General features: G+C 34.6%; 1 non-coding gene across 1 annotated transcript; it reads left to right on the top strand.

Annotated features, from left to right (window-relative positions):
• Nucleotides 1–4,728: 4,728 nt before the first annotated feature.
• Nucleotides 4,729–4,860, top strand: LOC126005258 (small nucleolar RNA SNORA51). Its single transcript, XR_007494422.1, has one exon. It is a non-coding gene; the product is annotated as a small nucleolar RNA SNORA51 (small nucleolar RNA).
• The last annotated feature ends 2,605 nt before the right edge of the window (nucleotides 4,861–7,465 follow it).

Genomic DNA, 7,465 nt, shown 5'->3' with positions numbered 1-7,465 from the left:
ACTCTGTATTCAATATCAGAGTCCATTGAAAATTCCCTCTATCATGTTCACGTCACAAAGGAAACTGCATCTCAGGAACCAATTAAAGTTTAATTCACCTCCTTCTGACCATCCCTCAGCGGCAGTTCCCAGAGAAATCTGGAGCTAGCTCAAAGAAAAAGTGCCTTGGATCTGGCTCACCTGGAACTCATGGACTTCATCTGAGGCTGCTTTGCCAAAGACCCTGGCGTTTCTCTGAGCTATGATTTCACTTAGTTTGAGTGTAACATTCTGTACCGGGTGCTAAGGGGAATTTAGAGAACAGATTAGACATGGTTTTAATCCCCAGGAATCTCCAATTTAATGGAGGAAATATGATAGATACACAGTCAATTAAGAGAAAGTGGATACATATGCACATATAAAAATATTAATTTAAGTTCAGGAAAGAGGTGGACTTAGAGGCAAAGGAATAAGATGCTAATCAGGATATTTTAGAGACTATGTAGTCCTTACAATCATGATTCTATACAGAAAAAAGTTCTCTGTGTGGTAAAAGAAAAAGGACCAAAAGATTGTTCCCTTACTGAACAGCCTTGATTCAAAAACTGTATGCTTGGAGACAACAAATCACAGCCAGTACCTTACTCTCTAGGTGAAGACATTTGACTTTCTAATACCCTAATTAACCCATGAACATCAAAGTATATTTATGTTCTTTTTTATTCATTTACTATTATTTATTTTGAGGTTATTTATGTTTTTTTAATTCATCAAGTAAAACTATGCAAAATGGGATATCTCATTTCTTAAAGATATAAATGGGATTTGCTTGATATAATAGTCTTACGTTTCTCATTGAAAAGGAATACATAATTTAATAAAGGGACAATCACGGTTTTAATCTGATATCTTAAAGCTTGTATTTCCACAGAACTTCTTTCTAGCATTTTGCTTACTTCTTGATTGAGGGTTTTGTATATAGAAAATGGCATCATAGATTGGGCAAAAATTCTAAAGAATTCTGGAATATCCCACAACCAAGTGCCCAAATTCCTGCACTTCCTCTGTTACATTCCTACACTGTTTTATATTCTGTTAGAACAATATTATTCCACTAAACAAATAAATTAAGTAAAGCAGAGAAATTGTTGTCATTGGGCATCTTTAAATGTCGTTTTTTCCTTCTCCAATTTTCATCAATTATGACCTAAAACTTTATTTTCACTCTCTATCTCTCATTTTTTCTCACACACACATATGCACACTTTTTCAATCTAATCAATAGTTTATTTTTTTCCTTTCCTTTATCCCTTGATAGAGAAGCAGGAAGAGTAGAGACAGATGGTATCATTTGCAAAAAGAAAGCTGAGAAATCACACATATATCTTTCAATTTTGTGGCAAATCTGATGCCAAGATTCTTGTGTGAAGTGTGTTGTGTGATGTAGGGATAGAGACATACCAGAAAGGGTGAGGCCAGCTGCAAAGGGCAGTGCAATAAATTGCCATTACCATGAGCTGATCCAACTGCAGAACATGGGAGCTATTACACTTTGGCAGCTATTTTATTTTTCCCTTATGGAGTTTCAGACCTGTCCTGTACAGTGAGATAGCTTTCATCTGGTGAAAATTGTGCCATGTTTAAATTTTCTTTAGATCTTTGGAGTTGGACAGCATGGGGAGGGGTTAGTTGAACCAGCTCAGTTCAAAACATACTGAATGATGATGGGGGTGGGAGAGGGGCAGTTATTGTGCCCAGATAATGTTGTCATACTTTGTAAAGCCTTTAATGCTGGAATTTATTTATTAATGATGCATGGGTTATTACCCACCATCTGTCTTGTGTTAGCAGTGAGCTGTTTCAGATTATGGTAATGTGTTTCTGATTTGAGTTGTGTTGAAAGCCAGAACAAGGCATCTCATGTGCTGCCTTCTTTGAGGCCTGCTGTTTTCAATTCCTCTTCACAGAAAGGGCTTTTATTTGATTTGTTATGGGGATTTTTTTCTTCTGTTGCCAAAACAGCTGCAAGCCTGGAAGGGAATGAGACACAAGGCCACATCAAACTTGTTAGCTTGTAAAACAAAAAACAAAACATACACAATAAAAAAACCAGAATGTTCCAGGAACCCTTCCCCCTCCATGACCGTCCCCCAAAGAAAAAACAATGTAAAATGGTGGAAATAAAAATAAGGAAAAAATAAAAATAAATACTGGGACTTTGATTGATTTTCATGTCTAGATTAGACCAAAATATTTTGCCTTTCTTAAGTATTATAGGTCAAATGCTATATAGTTAATATATTAACACATAATATAACATTGACATCAAACAGAATGACTTTCTTTTTGAGGGCTTTAACAGTTGTAGATTTGCGCAAAGAATCAGTAAAAGACCCCAAATAGCTAACTACTATGCTTCAGTCATTAAAGCAAACAACCAATAATAGGCTTGATTTCATTTTATGCACTGAACAGATTTGAATTTGTTCATCAGTGAGAAAGGAAAGGAAATAAGCAATACACAATAGACATCATTTACTTCCTGTGACTCTTTTCCTGACTTGTAGATTTTGTCATTCTCCCAGGGCTCTGGTTCTGCAAACTGATTCAAGACCACTATTATCAAACTACACTATTGATGTCTGTGCTGTCCAATATGGTAGCCAAAAGTTACATATGCTATTGAGCATTGATATGTGTCTATAGTGGCTCACTAAATTTTAAAGATCATATAATTTAAATTTAAATAGACATCTATTGTTTATAGACACTTTTTTAGAGACCACAGATCTTAGATCAACTTCTAAATAAATGGGATGCTTTGTCACTCAGATGTAAAGTTAAACCAGCTACAGTTATGGTCATATTATAATATAAAGAATTTGAAAAATTATTCTCTGATGAGCTACTAAAGGTTAATAACTTTAAGACTTTCTCAAAAAATTTTCTTGACAATATTTTTTCTTTTAATAAAATACATAAATTATGCTCCTATAATTTGAAATAAAATTTATACTAAAACAATATTTTTGATACAAAATCATGAAAAGCTGTAGCCAAACCTCTCAAGTAATAACAAACATATTAATGCCAAAGATATTCAACATTTTTAAAATATTTTTGGTTATAATTTTCTTGATTCATATTAAACGTTGACTTGTTTTCTCTAAAACATAGGAAAATTCACAGAAAAGCCCAAAACCTTATAAAATTCACTTTACACTCACAAAGACTACACTATCCAGATTTTATTTAGTCCAAATTTTAAATATTACATATATGTTTATTAAATTAATAAGCATATTTTGGGAAGTCATTTATTACCTTTCTGCTTTTCCACAACTTTTACAAAGGTACAGAAAAAGTTATAAAGTAAAATTATGCATAATTATAAACATTTAGCAAGATATGTGTTCACCATTTCCTGACTATATTTCTACCTGGCCATACATTTATTTTATTTTATTTTATTTTATTTAGTTTTGGACCACATAGGGGAATGATCATGGCTCAGTGCTCTGCACTCAGAGATAAATCCTGGCAATGCTTGGGACACCATATGTGGTATTAGGGATCAAACAATAGTTGATTTAATATAGTTAAATTAAATTATTAAATTATTAAAAATAATTAAATGCCTTAACTCCTGTACCACATTTTTATTTTTTAAGCCTCATGTTGCTGTGTTGGGGCTTATTCTTGGATTTTAACTCAGACATCACTCCAAATGTGGCTCAAGGGATTATATATGGTGCTGTAGATTAAACCAGGGTCAGCTGCATGAAATACAAGCACCTTACATAATAAACTGGCCTTTGGCCATATATTTAGATGCCACTTCATAATTTGACCTCTGTATGGGAAAACAAGAATAATTCCTCTGCCTGATTTGTACTGGAATATAGGTAGAAATAGAATTATGTCTTACTCAGAACTAACATTATTGTACTTCTTGCAAAATTCTTTTTATTGTTAGATGTAGAAAATCTGAAAAAAGCAAATGTTCAAGAAGATGGCTTATAAATAGAGTCTAGATCCCTTAATGACACAATGGAATAGAACCATTTCTCCCAATATACATTTAACTTAGATTTAGAATGATTGGGAAAAACTTGAATATTTGTTGTGCTTAAGATGACAGAAATGTTTGGAGAGTACTGTTTCCTTAAAGATACCTTTAGTCTCAATGTCATGGAGTGTTTCACCTACATGTTGTTCTATATACTTTATGGTTTCAGGTCTGATATCTAGGGCTTTAATCTATTTGGACTTTACATGATGTTAACTTGAGGTCTAAGTTCACTTTTTTACAAGTGGCTAGCCAGTTGTGCCAACACCACTTATTGAATAGGCCTTCTCTGTTCCATTTAGGATTACTTGTACATTTATCAAAAATTAGGTGACAGTATATCTGGGGAACATTCTTCGAGTATTCAAGCCTGTTCCACTGATCTGAGGGTCTGCTTTATTCCAATACCATGTTGTTTTGATAATTATTGCTTTGTAATATAGTTTAAAGTTGGGGAAAGTAATACCTCCCATATTTCTTTTCCCAAGTATTGCTTTAACTATTCTTGTTTTTTTATTGTTCCAAATGAATTTCAGAAGTGTTTGATCCACTAGAAAGCCTGTCTAGAGTACAGGCCAGTTTAGGGTGGGGAGGAAGGACACTTGGGATTTTGGTGATGGGAATGTTGCACTGGTGAAGGGTTATATATATATTATACAAAAGAAAATAAAAGATAAGGCCTCCAATGCTTACCACAGGCTGTGTTCTTTACATTGACTGTATAAAAAGAGGAGGTACAGTAAATGTTCCCCATATATACCTCTAACAAGGGCCTTTGCCTGGTCTGTATTGTGAATGGCAAAAAGATGACAGAAATGTAGATGTTTTTCAAATACTCGTGACTGAGACAAGTTTCTACATTGGAGAAAGAAACATCAGGCAGAAACTTATCATGTAACCTTTCTTTTAAAAGCTCTATCTCTTAGCTATGTGGTCAAAATCTTGCTTCTGATAACTTATTCAGATATTTTCTATTCCAGAAAAAGAACGTACAATTTTTTTGTGGGGTCAACACATCTTCTGTGTGACAAGTTTAATCTTTAAGCAGGGGGATTTATAAGGATTAAAGCCAGTCATAGGTATAGAGAATAATATTTACAATCAAAAAGCAAAGTTTAATAGTAAACAATACTTAAGCTATGGATGTGAGCTGTAAGAGTTCTGAGTTACAAAGGAGGTCACAACTCAAGACAGCTCTTTGCAAGCTAACTTCAAATGCAAAATAAGGAATTATTAGGAAGTAATAAGAATCTAGGAACATGGTCTTCACTGAGCTGGGCTTTATTGTTTTAGAGGTCAAATAAAAGAAGGAGCCAAATCCCCTAGGGTGTGGCTCCCATTTTCTTTTTTTTTAATATATTGTTTTTATTTAAACACCTTGATTACATACATGATTGTGTTGTTTGGGTTTCAGTCATGTAAAGAACACCACCCATCACCACTACATCATTCCCATCACCAATGTCCCAAGTCTCCCTGCTTCCGACCCAACCCCCGCCTGTACTCTAGACAGGCTTTCTATTTCCTTCATACATTCTCATTATTAGGATAGTTCGAAATGTAGTTATTTCTCTAACAAAACTCATCCCTGTTTGTGGTGAGCTTCATGAGGTGAGCTGTAACTTCCAGCCCTTTTCTCTTTTGTGTCTGAAAATTATTATTGCAAGAATGTCTTTCATTTTTCTTAAAACCCATAGATGAGTGAGACCATTCTGCATTTTCTCTCTATCTCTGACTTATTTCACTCAGCATAATAGATTTCATGTACATCAATGTAGAGGAAAATTTCATGACTTCATCTCTCTTGACAGCTGCATAATATTCCATTGTGTATATGTACCACAGTTTCTTTAGCCATTTGTCTGTTGAAGAGTATCTTGGCTGTTTCCAGAGTCTTGCTATGGTAAATAGTGCTGCAATGAATATAGGTGTAAGGAAGAAATTTTTGTATTGTATTTTTGTGTTCCTAGGGTATATATTCCTAAGAGTGTTATAGCTGGGTCGTATGGGAGCTCGATTTCCAGTTTTTGAAGGAATCTCCATATTGCTTTCCATAAAGGTTGAACTAGACGGCATTCCCACCAGCAGTGGATAAGAGTTCCTTTCTCTCCATATCCCTGCCAACACTGCTTGTTCTCCTTCTTTGTGATGTGTGCCAATCTCTGTGGTGTGAGGTGGTACCTCATAGTTGTTTTGATTTGCATCTCCCTGATTGTATTGGAATAAAGACAGCTCAGGCCCCAGAAATTATACACATTCTTATGTAGATCAGCACAAGTTGTAAGGAGTTTGCCTTGCCCGCACTAGCCTAGGACTGATCGCGGTTTACCCTGAGTCCCATTTGGTCGCCCAAGCCAGGAACAATTTCTGAGCGCATAGCCAGCAGTAACCCACGAGCATCACCAGGTGTCGATCAAAAACCAAAAAGAAAAAAATAATAAAAAATTATAAAAAAATAAAAGCAAGCTAAGAAAAATTTACATCATCATCACTCTGAATGATGTGTATTGCAGCAGGCAGGATATTTGCTGTGTGGCCTACCTGGGTTTAATTCCTCCCCAGCTTACAGACTCTCCTGAGAGCTACCAGGAGAAATCTTTGAGTATGAAGTTATAAGTAACAGTTGTGGTATGACCCCAAAACAATCAACCAACTAACATATAATATGTATGTATGGTTAATGATAGAGTTTCACACATAACAACATTTCAGCATTGCAACCTTCCACCAGTGAGCACTCTCTCCACTATTGTCCCAATGCTTTCTCCCATTGTAATCTCCCCATTCATCCCCTCTTATAATTTTCTTCCTAAAGACTAATTCTCAGTTTTTGTAGCTTTGGGGCTTTGTTATTCCCCTATGTTTCATTTTATCCTGCATGTGATATATAAACTAACACATTTTATGTTTGTACCTTTTCTTTTGACTAATTTGTCTCAGCATGATACTTTCCAGATCTATCAATTTAGCATCAAATTGCATTAATTCATCTTTTTTTTGCTAAGTATGGTAGAAATACACACATTACATACACACAATAGATAGTTAATTTATCCAGTCATTTATTCTTCAACATTTGATTTTTTTCAGTTTCAGCTGTTGTGAATAATGCTGCAATGAACATAAGGGTGGAAATACATAAATAAACACAGGTTGGGGGACCTTGCAGTAAGAAGAATTTCTGAGTCATATGGAAGGTCAATTCCTAATATTTTGAAGAATGTCCATATTTTCCAGAATAGGCTAGGTTGGTTGATATATATATAGTGAATGAAGGTCCCTTCTCCCCAAATCCATATAAACTTTGGTTCTTTTGTTCTTTGTGTCAATCTCATTGGTATGAGATAATGTCTCATTGATAATTTGATTTGCATTTTCCTAATGATGAGTGAGCTTAGAATTTTTCATCTTATT

Source organism: Suncus etruscus, chromosome 3 (assembly GCF_024139225.1).
Source record: "Suncus etruscus isolate mSunEtr1 chromosome 3, mSunEtr1.pri.cur, whole genome shotgun sequence".
NCBI lineage: Eukaryota > Metazoa > Chordata > Mammalia > Eulipotyphla > Soricidae > Suncus > Suncus etruscus.
The sequence above is the reverse complement of the archived record's forward strand: the minus strand, read 5'-3'. Positions and strand labels throughout refer to the sequence as shown.